Below are 17,070 nucleotides of genomic sequence, written 5' to 3'. Positions count from 1 at the left end.
TGTGCTTCATCCAGCCCAGCATTTTGCATGATGTACTCTGCATAAAAGTTTAATAAGCAAGGTGACAATGTATAGCCCTTATGAACTTATTTCCCAATTTGGAACAAGTTTGTTGTTCCATGTCTGGTTCTAATTGTTGCTTCTTGACCTGCATAGATTTCTCAGGAGGCAGGTAAGATTGTCTGGTATTCCCACCTCTTTAAGAATTTTCCACAGTTTGTTGTGACCCAAACACAAAGGCTTTAGCATAATCAATGAAGCAGAAGTAGATGTTTTTTGGAGTTCTCGTGCTTTTTCTATTATCCAATGGATGTTGGCAATTTGATCTCTGGTTCCTCTGCCTTGTCTAAGTCCAGAATGAACATCTAGAAGTTCTCAGTTCACATACTCTTCACGTACTATTGATGCCTAGTTTGGAGAATTTTGAGCATTACTTTACAAGAGTGTGACAAATAAATGTAACCAAGGAATTAAAAAAAAAACTATACTCTGAAAATGATAAGACATTGATGAAAGAAATTGAAGATAACACAAATAAATGGAAAGAAATACCACGCTCAGGGCTTGGAAGAATTACTGTTGTTAAGATGTTTATACCACCTAAGGAAATCTGCAATACAGTCCCTATCAAAATACCAATGGCATTTTTCACAGAACTAGAAAAAATAATTTTAAAATTTATATGGAACCACAAAAGATCTCAAGTAACCAAAACAGTTTTGAGAAAGAACAACAAAGCTGGAGGTGTTGCTACTGAGTTCAAGCTGATTCTGCCTGCCACATGAAAGGCCAGTAAGTCAGGAGACAGGTGTTGGGGCAAGGAATAGTGATTTAAACAGGAAAGCCAGCAGACCAAGGAGATGGCAGACTAATTTCCAAAAGAACCATCTTTATTGAGGGTAAAATTCTGGCTTATTTTATGTTAAGGAAAAAGGTGAAGCCAGCAGGTTTATTATTAAATGGTAAAGGCAAATTTTAGATTTCTTAGAGCCACTTGGCCTTCAAAGAGAGCATAACATTTCTTTGTTCTTCTGCTTTCTCAGGTAAGCTGGATCACAAGGTTCCTGCAAAGCATGAAAGTTGTTAGCTTTAATTTTATTTTTCCAGACTCATATCTGCTTATTTGCAAGGTTTCTAGGCTGAAAGTAACCTTATCAACAACAAGTAATAGCTATAACTAACCCAAGACTGTGGGATGGGAACTTTCTTAAGGAAACTTAATGAGCTATTTGTACATCAGCAACATTTCTCTAATGGGCAGAACTAAAGTAATGGAATATGGCCAAAGAATGAGGTAGGCAGTTTCAGTGTGGTGTGAGTTCTGTTTTTCCTCTTTACAGTATCAGGCTTCTTGATCTCAAACTACACCACAAAAGAACAGAAATCAAAACAGTATGGTACCAACATAAAAACAGACACATAGATCAATGGAACAGAATATAGTCCAGAAATGAACCTACATTTACATGGGCAATTAATCTACAGCAAAAGAGGCAAGAATATACAATGGACAAAAAAAGCTTCCTCTTCAATAAATGGTGTTGGCAAAACTGAAAAGCTCCATGCAAAAGAATCAGAATGGACTCTTCCCTGGTAGTCTAGTGGCTAAGACTCTGCACTCCCAATACAGGGGCCTGGGTTCCATCTCTAATCATGGAACTAGATCCCACATGTCACAACTAAGAGTTCAGATGCCATAACTAATGATCCTGCAAGCCACAGTGAAGATCAAATATCTTATGTGCTTCAGCTAAGACCCTGTGTAGCCAAACAAATAAATAAAATCAACCTGAACCACTTTCTCACACCATATACAAAAGTAAACTCAAAATGGATTAAAGACAAAAATGTAAGATTTGCAACCATAAAACTCCTAGAAGAAAAAATAGGCAATACACTCTTGGACATTGATCTTAACAATTATTTTTTCAGATCTGTCTTCTGAGGCAAGGGAAACAAATGCAAAAGTAAACAAATGAGACTATACCAGATGAAAAAACTTTAGTACAGCAAAGGAAACCATCAAGAAAATGAAAAGCAACATATTGAATGGGAGAAGATATTTCCAAATAATATGTCTAATAAGAGATTGATATCAAAAATATAAAATGAACTCACACAATATAAAAAAGAAATCCAAAACAATCCATTTAAAAATGGGCAGAGGACCCAAATAGACATTTTTTCAAAGAAGACATACAAACAGCTAATAGACACATGAAAAGAGGATCAACATTGCCACTCATCAGGGAACTGTAAAGTAAAACCATGATGAGACACTACCTCACACATGTCAGGATAGCTATTTTCAAAATGACAGCACGAACAAGTGTTGGCAAGGATGTGGAGAAAAGGGAACCCTCATGTACTGTTAGTGGGAATGTAAATTGATACTTCCACTATGGAAAACAGTATGAAGTTTTCTCAAAAAGTTAAAAATAGAATTACCATATAATCTAGCTATTTCACTTTTTTGGGTATTTACCCAAAGAAAACAAAAACACTAACTAAAAAAGATATGTGGAGCTCTATGTTCATTGTAGTATTATTTATGATAGCTCAAGATATAGAAACAATGTGTGTTCATTGGTAGATGAATAGATAAATTAGACATGGCACATATATACAATGGAATATTGCATGTGTGTGTGTGTGTGCTAAGTTGCTTCAATTGTGTCCAACTCTGTGTGACCCTATGGACTTAGCCCACCAGACTCCTCTGTCCATGGGATTCTCCAGGCAAGAGCAATGGAGTGGGTTGTCATGCCCTCCTCCAGGGGATCTTCCTGACCCAGGTATCAAACCCGCATCTCATGTCTCCTGTATTGGCAGGTGGGATCTTTACCACTAGTGGCACTTGGGAAACCCACAATGGAATATTACTCAGCCATAAAAAGAATAAAATCTTGCCATTTGCAACAACAAATGGAGTGCTCCAGAGGTATTATGATAAGTGAAATGTCAGAGAGCATAAGACAAATACTCTATGATCTCACTTATATGTGGAATCTAAAAACAAACAAACAAACAAATGAACAAACAAAAGAAAAAGAAGGTAGACTCATAGCTACAGAGAACAAACTGGTGGTTGCCTGATGGGTGAGTTGGGGTAAAATAGGTGAAGTAGTTTAAGACACACAAACTTCTAGTTATAAAATAAATCACAGGAATGTAATACACAGCATAAGGGATATGGGCAATAATATTGTAATAAATTTGTATAGGGTCAGATGGTTACTAGACTTATCATGGTGATCATTTCATAATGTATTTAAATATTAAATCACTATGTTGTATTCCTGAAACTAATATAACATTGTACATTAACTATGCTTCAATTAAAAATAGTATGTTCAATAGTTGAGTAATTTATGGTTTACAAATATAGAAGCTACTAGCAGCCTTTCCTTTTGACAAAAAAGGGGAGATTTGTAATGAGAAGGGCCCATATAGATAAAAAGAAAGTTGATAGATGAAAGGAAAATATACAGGGAAATTTTAAGAAATAGTTGAGTTAGAGAATGAATTAAAAAATGTTTGAAAAAATAGTTTAAAAAATAGTTTAGTAGGAGAATGAATTGAAAGAAGTGGGAAAAAATGGAACTTGACGGTTTTTAGAAAGGAGCTTTGGTGAGGGTAAGAATCATTTCAATGATAACGTACTCCCAAAAGACGAGTTTCTTCTGTAATGTGAGAGTAGTGATGATTGATCTCTACTTGAGATACATTCCAATATTCATAGGTCTCTTGGTGTGGAAATCGTCATCTTGTTGAAAATAATGAGCAATATGCCATAAGGCTATTCGTATAAAGGTGTTCACTAATTCAACACTTTTTTTCTTTAAAATAAACCTTCACTAATCAATTAAACAAACAAATCTACCAAGTGTAACCCAAGAACAACCATAGAATCTGGCAAATAAGCACTAAGTAGTTTATACATGAGCTGTTTTCTGACCTACATCACCCAAACTCTCTGCTCCTCTTAGGAACTGACACTAATTCAATTCTGCCTGGCAGAGCACTGTAAGCTGTGGAGCTTTTGAACAGCTGTGGAAAATGGCTAAGAATGTGATTCTTAAAATCTGTTTGGAAGATTAAACAGGGATTTCATGCAGTATTTCAAGTATTTGTAAGCAATTTCTATTTGGATACTTTTCAACCTTTTTTTCTACCTTATGATAATTCAGCTATAGAAGATCTCTGCAGAAAAAAATTAAGTTTCTGGGACAGAATCTCAATTTGAGCTAAAAATGTGTTTCAGAACTGCTTCTTAACTCATAGACTACAACCCATACCTGCATCTTTTCCCTTTCCACCTCATTTAACGCAGAGAGATCTTGCCTGAAGAAATATTTAATCACTTCTCTTCTTTGGAATCCTAGTGCTAGGAATATTTGCAGAGAGGATGTGCAGAGTGGGAGTAATGGTTGATAATGTCTTCCATGAGAAGGGTAAATTTAAGACTTCTTACCTAAAATTATACAGTCATGGTTTTTCTTTCTTATTCATATTGACTCTGAAGATAGCTAAGGCAGGCTAAAGGTAGGCCAGCAAGTTCCCCACCTTGTTTCAAAATGAATTTTTATTCAAAATTCCACAGCTTTCCTGAAAATGATTGAGCAAATTAGGTATGCAGACATTTTAATGTTTCTCCTCTTCCTCCTTCTTCTTCGATATCTGTGGTCATGGCAATGTAGGTCAAATGTATCTATCATAATTTACTTATTCCTGGCTTAGAGAAATATTTGTTGAATGTTCTTTGACTTACAGAGGTTCTATCTAATAGTGATATTGAGTTTTCTCCTAGATGCCAGGCCTCTTTCCCAGTCCACTCTCGAATAGACATATTGAAGGGAGGCTACATTATTGTAATCATTTTAAGAGAAAAATTGAAGCTAGGAATGTTGCAAATTGCCAGAGGTCACAGACCTCATGAGCACCTTTATTAAGATTTACACTCAGGTTTTATTGCACTTAAATTTCTTAGTTTATTGCTTTGATCACAGTTTTGACCACAACATCTTAATGTCTATAAAAGACCAAGTTATTTATCATGGTAATCAAAATCCAGTAAAATTTGGCTGGAATATATCACTTTAACTTTCTCAATGTGCATGCTAAGTCACTTCAGTGGTGTCCAACTCTTTGCAACCCTAGGGACTGTAACCCACCAGGCTCCTCTGTCCATGGGATTCTCCAGGCAAGAATACTGGAGTGGATTCTCATGAGCTCCTCCAGGGGATCTTCCCGACCCAAGGACTGAACCTGAGTCTCCTGCATCTCCTGCTTTGCCCGCAGATTCTTTACTGCTGAGCCACCAGGGAAGCCTCAACTCTGCCAGAGAAACCCTGAATTCCAGCCTTACAAGTTCAAGTCAGAGCAGAAAGCAGTGCAGCAAAAAAGACAATTGGATACAGGCAAATGCCCTAGCATTTGGTTGAAAGGAAGTCAGTAAACACATATATGTGGGGAACGTGAGTATTTCCAGGCGCTGGTTTTTCTACTGATAGACACCCTATAGAGTGATTTTTCAATAATTATTTTTCATAGTTAAGTAGGTTTGTTCATTTTCTATATTTATCTCCTTGGTCACACTACTGTACACATCATCTTTTGCACATACTGTAAACATTCTTGACTGTTGCTTTCATAAAAGCCACTTTCCTCATATTTAAATTCTCTGTTTTCCATTGATTTTCTGAAAAATTTCCAAAACTCACAGCTTCTCTTATATTCTATATTCTATATGATGCCCACCCTACTCTCCTCATTTCAAAAGGAATCTCTGTTCCACTAACTTGGTATATACATTATGTTGTTTTCCATATCCACATCTTTTTAATTTAGAAATGACTTTAAGCATTCAGAAAAATAATAATACTATGAACTCATATATTCCTCACTTAGGATCACCAAATGTGAATACTTTACCATATTTGTTTCCTTCCCTCCACATAAATGGGCTTTCCAGTTGGTAAAGGATCCACCTATAATGCAGGAGACACAGGTTCAGTCCCTGGGTGGAGGAGATCTCCTGGAGAAGGAAATGGCAACCCACTCCAGTATTCTTGCCTGGGAAATCCTGTGGACAGAGGAGCCTGGTGGGCTACAGTCCATGGGCTGGCAAAGGGTTGGACACTACTGAGTGACTGAACCACCACCCCGAGTGCATACACATGCATTATTACAAGAACAACAAGGGATTGATTGGGTCCACTTATATACACATTTGGTCCAATAAATACACTGTGTGTCCAATAAATAAATTGTGTGTATTAACACAATCCATAGTTGGTTGAATTTGTGCGTATGGAATCACAGATACATAGGGACAATCGTAAAGTTATACACAGCTTTTCTACTGTGCAGGGGTTGGCGCTGGTAAGCCCTACATTGTTCAGGGGTCAACTGTACTTTCTGACCATTTGAGATTAAGTTGCAAACAGTAGCTGCTCTACTCCTAGATGTTTATTATTATTTTTTTACTTTGATGTTTAGCACTTATTTTCTAGAAAAAGCTATACACTTATGTCATCATAAGTCAATTAACATACTCGGAAATTTTAACCTTGGTATGGAATTCTTCTTTCTGTAAAAGTGGGTTTGATTTCTTGCACTTTTTTGGGATACTTTCTTAGAATTTTTTTCTCTTGGCTTACATCACCCATTTGTTCTTGCATGTTGTCCACTTTTCCCATTAGAAACTTTAGAATGTTAATCAAAATTATTTAAAATTCTCCGTCTGATAATTCCAAAATCTCTGTCATATCTGAGTCTTATTCTGATGCTTAGTTTGTGCCTTAAGATTCTTTCTGACTTTTAGTATGTCTTGTAATTTTTTGCTGATAACTGAATGAGATGCACTGGGAAGTGGTGGTGGTTGTTTTTAACTGGGAGGTTTTGATTACTGATTCAATTTTCTTACCAGTAACAGTTTTGTCTGGACTTCATGTTTCTTCAGGACTCAGACTTGGTATGTTTCATGATTCTAGGAGCTTATCCATTGCTTCTAAGTTATCCATATGTTGGTGTATAATTGTTCAAAGTAGTTTCTCATGATATTTTGTGTGGTACCAGTTTCTTCTTTTTATTTATAATTTTATTTATTTGAGTCTTCATTCTTTTTTTTTTAGTCTAGTTAAATATTTGTAAATTTTATCTTTTTTCCCAGAAAATCCACTAATTTTACTGATTATTTCTTTTGTCTCCTGTTCTCTAGCTCATTATTTCTTCTATAATCTTTATTATTTCCTTCCTTCTTTCAACTTTGATCTTTTCTTCTTGTTCTAGTTATGTGAGGTATAAAATAAGGTTCAGGTTATTTATTTCAGATTTTTTTCATTATTAATGTGGGGTTTATTGCTAAAGAAAAATCTCTGCTAGTACTGCTTCTGCTAATTCCTATATGTTTTGATATATTGTATTTTCATTTGTCTCAAGATATTTTCTAACTTCTGCTTTTGTTTCTTCTTTGATCCATTGGTTGATCAGAAGTGTGTTGTTTAATTTCTACATATTTGTAAATATTCTAGTTTTCCTTCTGCCTTTGATATATAGTTTTCATTCCATTCTGGTCCTAAAAGATACTTAGTATAATTTTGATCTTTTAAAGCTTGCTAGGTCTTGCTTTGTGGCCATTAGCCATCATGTGATCTATCCTGGAGAGTTTTTTCTGTGTTTAAGAAGAATGTGTATTCTACTTCTGTTGCATGGAATTGTCTGTATAAATCAACTAGGTGCATTTCAACTAAAGAACTGTTCACATCTTCCATTTCTCCATTGATTTTCTGTCTGATTGTTCTATCTATTATTAAAAGTGAAACATTCAAGTTCTCTACTATTACTGTATTGTTCTCTATTTTTCACATCGTGTCTGTCAATGTTTGATTTATAGATTTAGTATTGTGATATGGGGTTCACATATTCTTGTTTTTAAGTTTTATTTTCCTTCTCTTAGCCCTTTTAAATTTAACATCCTACTTCCTTCTGGCCTTCATTCATGGTTTCTACTGAAGACACTGCTCATTTTCTTACAGGGCCACATGTATGTGACAGATCTCTTTTCTCTTGCTGCTTTCAAGATTCATTCTTTGTCTTTGATCTTTGACAATTTGATTATAATATGTCTCAGTGTTTATGTCTTTGGGTTTGTCTTATTTGTTATTTTTCAGGCTTTCTGGGTTTGGTTGTTCATTTTCTTCAGTAAGGTTGGGAAGTTTTCAGCCATTATTTCTTTGATTAAGATTTCTGTTTCTCTCTCTTTTTTTGTCTCTCTTCTACTGGGATTCTCATAATGTCCATTGAATGATGTCTTATAAGTCTCTGTCTATTGAATGATGTCTCATAAGTTGCTTAAGCTTTCTTTATTCTTTTTCATTCTTTTTCTCCTTTGCCTTTCTAACTGAGTAGCTTCTAATGATTTGTCTTTGCATTCATTGAGCCTTTATTATGCACAGCAGCAGAGCATAAGAAGGTTAGACAGCATCACCGACTCAATGCACATGAATTTGAGGAAACGGTGGGAGGTAATGGAATACAGGGAAGACTTACTTGTTTCAGTCCATGGGGTCACAAAAAGTTGGACACATCTTAACGACAACAACAAAATGCTGGCTCTAACTTCTTGCTGAACTCCTCTAGTGAATTTTTGTTGTTGTTCAGTTACTTTATTATTTAAATCATTCTATGATTTATTTGGTACTTGTAAAATATTTTCTTTTTGTTTAAATTCTCACTTTGTATAAGCATTGTTCTCTTGACCTTGGTGAGTGCCTTTATGATGGTTATTTTGAATTCTCTGCGAGGTAAATTATATAACTCCATTAAAGTCAGTTTCTGGAAGTTTATCTTTTAGAAGGATAAGAGTATGTAGCATATTTTCCTGCTTCTTTATTTTTCTTGGCTCTCTGTTTGGTGTGCACACATTCAACAAAACATCTACCTCTCGCAGTCTCCACAGACTGACTTCATAGAAAAGAAGACCCTCAGTGATCACCCAGCCAGAGATTCTGGGGTGTTCTCAAACCTTCATGCTAATCCAAACTCCTTGTTACTAGCAATCCCCAGTTGTCTTGTGTATGCCAGGTCTCACCAGTACTCTGAGACAGACGACAATGAATATATTTCCTTGGGCACTTCCCTGAAAAACTGAATCATTGGATTTCCTGTCCAACTCTTTCCCTCTGTAGGGAGGATAGAATATGGCATATTTCAACCGCTTGCTCTGTGTTGAGTTTAGGTGAAGTACTATGGTAACTGTAATCCCAAACCTTTGTCTCTGTTCTAACTAGCTTCCTAGGTGGCTAGACTCTCCTGAGTCTTGTCATCATCCTGAGATAGGCAAGACAGAAGCCGGTCCTTTGTGAAGCCCCCAGAAAATTTTGGGTATTTGATAAGTATACCAATTCTTTTCCTTCCCAGGGAGATGCTGGGAGCTTGGAGGTTTCTTCTCAACTGTATGGAGCTGAGATGGAGGTAGGGATTACATTGAGAAGATGTCTTAAATTTGCCTACCATTTCAGTGTATTTGATTTCATGCTTGCCTGGTGTGCATGAGCCTTTCATCTGGATTTTCCATGAAGGGAATTTGTCTGTGAATTGTTGTTGAATTGGTGTGTTCCTGGAGGAAAGGAGGGTCCAGAGCTTCCTTCTGCCATCTTGCTGATGTCCTATATCTAGGCCTTGATCTTTTAGTAAGCCTGTGCCCTTGGGATGGGACCTTCACAAGTGCTTCTCAGAATTTTTCCCCCTTAAGTAAGATAGGAAGGCTATAGGGGGCTGGAGATGAATATTTTCTTTCCCTCAAGTTAGTTAGGCTCTGGTAAAAACCCAAGTGGATTTGGGTTTTCCTTGGGGAGGGTTATTGTTAAGCAGAACAGGATGCTCTGAGTTCATTCCATGTTGGCTACTTTCCCTGCTCCCTGTCAGAAGCATAGGAGATTTTTCTGTGATCTTCACTCTGAGAACTCAGTGGCATTCCTGGATGTAATTAATTCTAATTGTAGGAGCCCCAGATGGCCAATAGGCACATGAGATGATGTTTAACATCACTAATTATTAGAGAAATGCAAATCAAAACTACAATGAGGTACCACTTTGCACTGGTCAGAATGTGGAATGTTTCTTAATATGAGTTTGCCTGTTATTTCTTCAGGATAAAATTTGGGGTATGGTTTTTGGGCAGAAACATTACTTAAGTGAGTTGTGTACTTCTTTGTGCATCATTTACAGGAGACACATGATGCCAATTTGTTCAATAATTAGTTATAATAACTTTGATTAATTAATCAAAATTAGCAGTTTTCTTCACTATAGAGATTTTCTTATTCTATCATTCATTCTATACTTACTATGAATATTTGACATTCTACTGTAAGGAAGAGTTCTATTTCTATTTCTATGAATCTTTTTTTTAAATGTCCTTAGCAGCTTACCATAACAATCCAGATTCATCTTGATCTTCCTTGCCAAATTCCTGGAACCAGCCTTCCCCCGCCCCCAAGAAATCGTGCTGTATTTGGTTGTAGAAAAGTGTTTAGAAACCAAGATCAAGGCATGCTTTATGTTTTTAATTGTTTCTATGTTTGTCCTTATCATACGAGGTTCCTGGGTCAGGAGGATCCCTTGGAGAAGGGATAGGATACCCACTCCAGGATTCCTGCCTGGGGAACCCCCATGGACAGAGGAGCCATGGGGTTGCAAACAGTTGGACATGACTGAGTGACTAAACACTACAAGTGTCTTTGAAGGACTTTGATGAAGTTCGCCCAATGTCTGATTATATATGTTTATGTATTCCATAGGATTTAGTAAAGCAACTGTCTTTTACATATTAGGGTTTAGAACTGGAATGTGCCCTTAGATATCCCTTGCTCATTGTTTCATCTTATACATGAGAAAAGTGGACTCAGGATAAATGAATGTTTTGACTAAGACCACTCATTGGTGACAGATTTGATCTTAGAGTTTCACTCTTTTGGCTGTCAGTTTACTTATCTTTCTGTCATATGACACATATGCTCAGTAATAAAAGTGTTTGCTTATTATTGTTGTTTAGTCACTAAGCTATGTCTGACTCTTTGCAATCCCATGGACTTCAGCATGCCAGGCTGCCCTGTCCTTCACTATCTCCGAGTTTACTCAAATTCACGTCCATTGAGTTGGTGATGCTGTCTAACCATTTCATCCTCTGCCACTCCCTTCTTCTTTTGCATTCAATCTTTCCCAATACCAGGGTCTTTTCCAATGAATTGGCTCTTTACATCAGGTGGCCAAAGTATTGGAGATTCAACTTCAGAATCAATCCTTCCAATGAACATTCAAGGTTGATTTCCTTTAGGATCGACTGGTTCAATCTGCTTGCTATCCAAGGGAATGGTGGTGGTGATGGTGGTGGTGATGGTTTAGTCGCTAAGTCATGTCCGACTCTTGTGACCCCGTGGACGGTAGCCTGCCAGGCTCTCTGTCCATGGGATTTTCCAGGCAAGCATACTGGAGTGGGTTGCCATTTCCTTCTGCAGGGGATCTTCCCGAGCCAGGAATCGAACCCAGGTCTCCTGCATTGCAGGCAGATTCTTTACAGACTGAGCTATGAAGGAAGCCCATCCAAGGGACTATCGAGAGTCTTCTCCAACACCGTAGCTCAAAAGCATCAATTTTTTGGCGTTCAGCCTTCTTCATGGTCCGACTTTCATATCTGTACATGAATACTGGATAAATCACACCTCTGACTATACAGATCTTTGTGGCAAAGTAATGTTTCTGCTTTTTAATATGCTGTCTAGGTTTGTTATGGCTTCCTTGGTGGCTCAGATGTAAAGAATCTGCTTGCAATGCAGGAGACCTGGGTTTGATCCCTGAGTTGGGAAGATACCCTGAAGGAGGGCTTGGAAACCTACTCCAGTATTCTTGCCTGGAGAATCCCCTTGGACAGAAGTGCCTGGCTGACTACAGTCCATGGGGTTGCAAAGAGCTGGACACCACTGAGCGACTAAGCACACAGGTTTGTTACAGCTTCCCTTTCAAGCAGCAAGTATCTTTTAATTTCCTGGTGTTAGGGAAATTAAGTAGTCTTTTTTAGGCTTCAGAGACAAAGCAGAACTCTGACCTTACTTCTAACCTATCTGGACACTGCCCTGATTGGGAGTGATTGTGAGTTACTGCCTGCTGCAAGTGCAAGACTTGCAGCACCATAGATACGGTGGGGGAGAAATCTTGACATTGTGGAGCCCCTGGAGGGGGCCTGGCCAACCAAGCCCCAGGGCTAACTACATTCCAAGTTGTATACAACAAAACAAGCACCATTAACATGAAACCAGAACTGCAATTTGGTCACAGATTGCTGATGATATCTGTTTACATCCTGGGATTATAAGAGGGAACCCTGAACTGCAATCTTTGAAGTCTCACCCATGGAGCAGACTTGCTGCCTGGAACATTTTCCCAGTTGTGACACAGGACTTCCCAGAGCTGTTTAAGTCTGGATGTTGGTGAAAACCCAATTTGCTTTGGCTGCAGTCATCATCTACAGTCATTTTGGAGCCCAAGAAAATAAAGTCTGTCACTATTTCAATTTATTCCCCATCTATTTGCCATGAAGTGATGGGAGCAGATGTCATGATCTTAGAGTTTTTATAATGTTGAGTTTTAAGCCAGCTTTTTCACTCTCCTCTTTTACCTTTATCAAGAGGCTCTTTAGTTCTTCTTTGCTTTCTGCCATTAGAATGGTGTCATCTGCATAACTGAGGTTATTGATATTTCTCCTGGCAATATTGATTCCAGCTTGAACTTCATCCAACCTGGGATTCGCATGATATACTCAGCATAGAAGTTCAATAAGCAGGATGACAATGTACATCCTTGACACACTCTTTCCCCAGTTTTGAACCAGTTCATTTTTCCATGTTCACTTCTAACTGTTGCTCCTTGACCTGCATACAGATTTCTCAGGAGTAAGGTAAAGTGGTCTGGTATTCTCATCTCCTTAAGAATTTTCCACAGTTTGTTGTGATCCATGCAGTCAAAGGCTTTAGCATAGTCAATGAGCAGAAGTGGATGTTTTTCTGGAATTCTCTTACTTTTTCTATAATCCAATGGATGTTGGAAATTTGATTCCTGGTTCTTCTACCTTTTCTAAATCCAGCTTATGCATCTGGAAGTTTATAATATAGTATTAGCTTTAAAACACTGACACTCTAAACAGTACACCCATTTCTAGGAATCTCTCCTTATAAAATAATCTGAGATGTAGATGAAGATTTATTTATGAAGTCATTCATATCAGCATGGTTTTAAAACAGCAAATGTCTGTCATATATTAAATATTAAACATTGAAAAATAGATATTATGAACTATTTATACCATGGAATATTATGCAACCAATAAAAATAATTTTTAAAATCACTCATTAATGTTTACATTAAAAACTACATTAGGTAGCGTCAAAATGGAGCACAACCCTATGATCCTAGCCCATGATGTCCTCAATCTGTCTTTTGGTTGTGGAAAAACTTTAACCAAAGAATAAGTTTAATTAAAGAAGTAAGAAAATGCAGAAACAAAGAAAAACAGTCAAACAAAACCTAATAATAATAGTTGTGTCATTAAGCAAAGTTAAGTACCTTTAGTTCCTTCTCCAGGGCTATGGATAATATTCTGAGCCACATCCTGTGAACTATCTTATAGATGCTGAAGCATGATGACCAGACTGTTGCCTTGACATAAACTGCCACAATTCTGAGAATTGGCCTCAAGCAAATGGGAACAAACCAACCCTGGAACTGAGGATCAATTGTACTTAAAACAGTCAAGATGGTGCTGGTCAGACCACCACATGACAATTCAAGATGACTGTCAGAGATGACTGTTCTATTTCTGCAGGTAATCCCCTGCCTTTGTCTATAAAAGCTCTTGTCCACTGATTGTCCAGAGGGAGGAGGAGTCAGCCTTTGGACATGAGTTCAGCCTCCTCCTCAGTTGCCAGCATCCAACATATAGCAAGCTTTCCTTTCCACCAATCTGGCCCCTTTATTGGCTTTTGAGCAGTGAGTAATCAGACCCCACTTTCAGTTACAATATGAATTCAATTTTGTAATATGTAAAATATGTTTATCTCTGTATATATAAATATGCACACACACACACACACACAAACTCAAAAGGTAATATATCTTCATTGTAACAAGGTTTCTCAATAGGATTACAATTACTTTTCCAAAATACTTTTCTCTGTATTCCAAACATATTCAAAATTAAGCTAATGTAGTCTCCTATGAATAATATTAAAGATGAAAAATAATTTCAATCAGCTTTTCAAAGTGCAGTCTATCCACATTTACATATAATTATGTTGTTCATAAGTCAGCATTTCTAAAGTAGTTATAGGAGTTCACATTTTCCCCCCAAAAGATAAAAATTTCCTTTGCAGTTTTACTTATGGTAAGCAGTTTATTTCCTCCCCCATCTTGCTTCCCTCATAATAAAAAAGTAAACTTCAGACTAGATTTAGTTCTAATCATAAATCTAAACTGATAAAATCAAAGCTAATTATCTAAGAATGAGTTTAATATATTGTTAAAAATCCTTAAAACTTTCTTTTAGAGAAGTAATATCAAGTTTCTCCCTATTCAAAATAAATTTAATATAAATAATGTGTTTTCAAGATTGCTATTTAGAAATAATTGGCAAATTTGCAGTCAAAAGTTAAGGTTTTTCTATATTTCTATTTAAAATTTTTATGTTCTTTAAAGATACATAATGCCATCATAGTATCAAGATTAACTTGAATTTTCTTCAAAACTTTTTCCCTTTTCCACTTTAAAAAGACATGATAAGTTTCAAATACTATTAGCAGATGTTATCATCATAACTTTTTCTCATATGCCAAATAACTGCAAATGAGCAATCAATGTAGAAATCCTCAGCACCAAATCATCTACTTTACATATTCATACAGTGAAGGCAAATATATTAGAGCTGGGTCATGTATTTTGAAGGTTCAGAGTTTTTTTTTTTATGGCAAATATGAGAGGCAGAAAATAATGTCAAATAATTCTGAATTACTGAGAAAATTATAGATGTTGTCTTCAAACACATTTCAATCTCAAAATATTTTATAGAAGCAATTTTGAGATAAAAATGCTGTAGCTTTTTTAGAAAACAACTTCACTATAGTTGTTTAGTTGCCGGGGTCCAGCCCCAGCTGATCCAGGGTATTCGAAGGGGGATGGCGTCGGCAAGGATCAGGATACAATAGCTTCAACTAGATATTAATTAAAGATGTAAAAAGTAATAGAATAAGGATAGCTCAGTAGGAAAATTCAGTGGAGAAAAGAGGCTGAGTAGCTTGGTTTATGTGGGAGACCAATAAAACTTCAAGACAAGAAGTTTGCACCACTTACGTAGGCCGCAGGCGTCCTTCCGTTCTCCCGAAGGAGAGGAGACACTGAGGCCTCCCGGGTCGGATCTTAGAAGCCCAGGCATAATTAGTAAGCATGGTGGGTTCCGCGCTCCAGATGTAGACTCAGCCAGAGTGAGAGAGAGCGCGACATGGGGAGACCAGTATTTCGAGAAACTGATCCCAATTCTTTATTTTCCATGGTCTACTTTTATACACTGAGATGTTATGCAAAAGTCACGTGGGGTCAGCAGTCCTGACTTTTATCAAAGTCAGGTGCTTCATACAAATGTATACAGAGGTCTTACGGGTGTTACATCATCTTCTGGCTGGGGGGCCTGCTGACAATTTATGACCCTTTCCTTGTGACAGCGGTCAGTCAACCAGGACACTTATTTCTCCAGGGGTGATTATTCTTAAAACAGACGCCACCCAAATAAAGTTACATTCCTATAGGGTGAGGGTGTAGTGGGTTTTAGTTAAAGAAAGAATTTACCTAGCCTAAGGTCTAACGTGATTAATATCAAAGGTTAATACTTATTTCTTCTATATATTCATTAACGTGTGTAAGGGCAGGGGATATGGAGACTTAGCAACAAACATTGGCTCAACAAATGAAAAACCCTTCACCAATACAATTTCTAATCAGCCCACTATACTTATAGTTTTCTAACTTTTCTAAGGAACTTGTTTTTAGAAGGTTTAAAGCATCTCGTGCCTCTCACGGTTGGGAGGCTGTGAGCAATCACATGTGGCCGGACGAGCCTGTAGGCAGGCCAGAGAACCTTCAGAGGAGTTTGTAGGTTAAAATACTCTTGTCACGCCCAGGAGTTTTTATTAACTGGAGCTCTAAGTTAACTCCTTCTCCGAAAGAGGTGATGGGGGACAGCCCCCTGTAAAGTCAGAGGTGTAGGTGAGAACACAAAGTAGTAAAGTAGGCAGCCTCTGGTTATGGGGGTAGATGCTCGAGGATTTCCAGAGGGACTCCTGAGGCTCGATCCCGCCTTTGCGTATGTGGAGCCTCCTTCCTCATGACCTTTGCCACGGGTGGAGTACCTCACTCTGGCCCCCAACATTTAGTGAAGTTTTACATGAGTTCTTAAGAAAGAAGAGAGTAAGAGAGGCTTTGAACAAGGTTACACAATTTATTTTCTCCATGAATTTTCTGCTACCCTCTGGGCCTTAAAAGGCAGAAGTTGGACGTTGACAGTAATTATTTTGGATTGCACTACATGAAGGCGGCTGCATGTAATCCTATACTTCAAAGAAGTGCAACCATGTGCCACTTTGAACAACCATCATGAATATAACTTGAGGTGTTCAGGGATGCCTGTAGAGAGATATCTGTGTAGATAAATGGTTTTCTCTACGTGTTAGATGTAACCACATGCATGTATATTTGAAATTTTTTTTAAAGAATAGAAAAGTTGTGACTGTGAACCAAATAACCTGTTGAAAATATTGAGTCAAAATGAGATTTTAAGTACACCATTAGAAGGAGTTAAAAACCATAAATAGTACTAAAATAGATGTTGAAATTTTTAAACAGGATATTGGTAAGATGGCTTTCTTTTGACTCCTCATAAAGGCAACCCTGCTCAAACTCAGCTCTGAGTAATTTGGAAAGAATTTTACTTTCATTTTTATACACCAGCAAAATATGAGTATAGAA

At 37.2% G+C, this 17,070-nt stretch overlaps 1 long non-coding RNA gene across 2 annotated transcripts; it reads right to left on the bottom strand.

The window, feature by feature from the left end:
* Positions 1-872: 872 nt before the first annotated feature.
* On the bottom strand, positions 873-15,814 carry LOC147355214 (uncharacterized). 2 transcript variants are annotated; one of them, XR_015144899.1, is made up of 3 exons: positions 15,403-15,722; positions 5,935-5,990; positions 873-1,064 (listed from the first exon to the last, which is right to left on the bottom strand). It is a non-coding gene; the product is annotated as an uncharacterized LOC147355214 (long non-coding RNA). The 2 variants fall into 2 exon arrangements; XR_015144898.1 differs by lacking the exon at positions 5,935-5,990 and having other exon boundaries at positions 15,403-15,814.
* Between the last annotated feature and the right edge of the window lie 1,256 nt (positions 15,815-17,070).

Source organism: Bos grunniens, chromosome 17 (assembly GCF_055505025.1).
Source record: "Bos grunniens cultivar Pamir isolate PY7600 chromosome 17, Bosgru_T2T1.0, whole genome shotgun sequence".
Lineage (NCBI taxonomy): Eukaryota > Metazoa > Chordata > Mammalia > Artiodactyla > Bovidae > Bos > Bos grunniens.
Note: the sequence above shows the minus strand (reverse complement) of the source record. Positions and strands in the feature narration are given on the sequence as shown.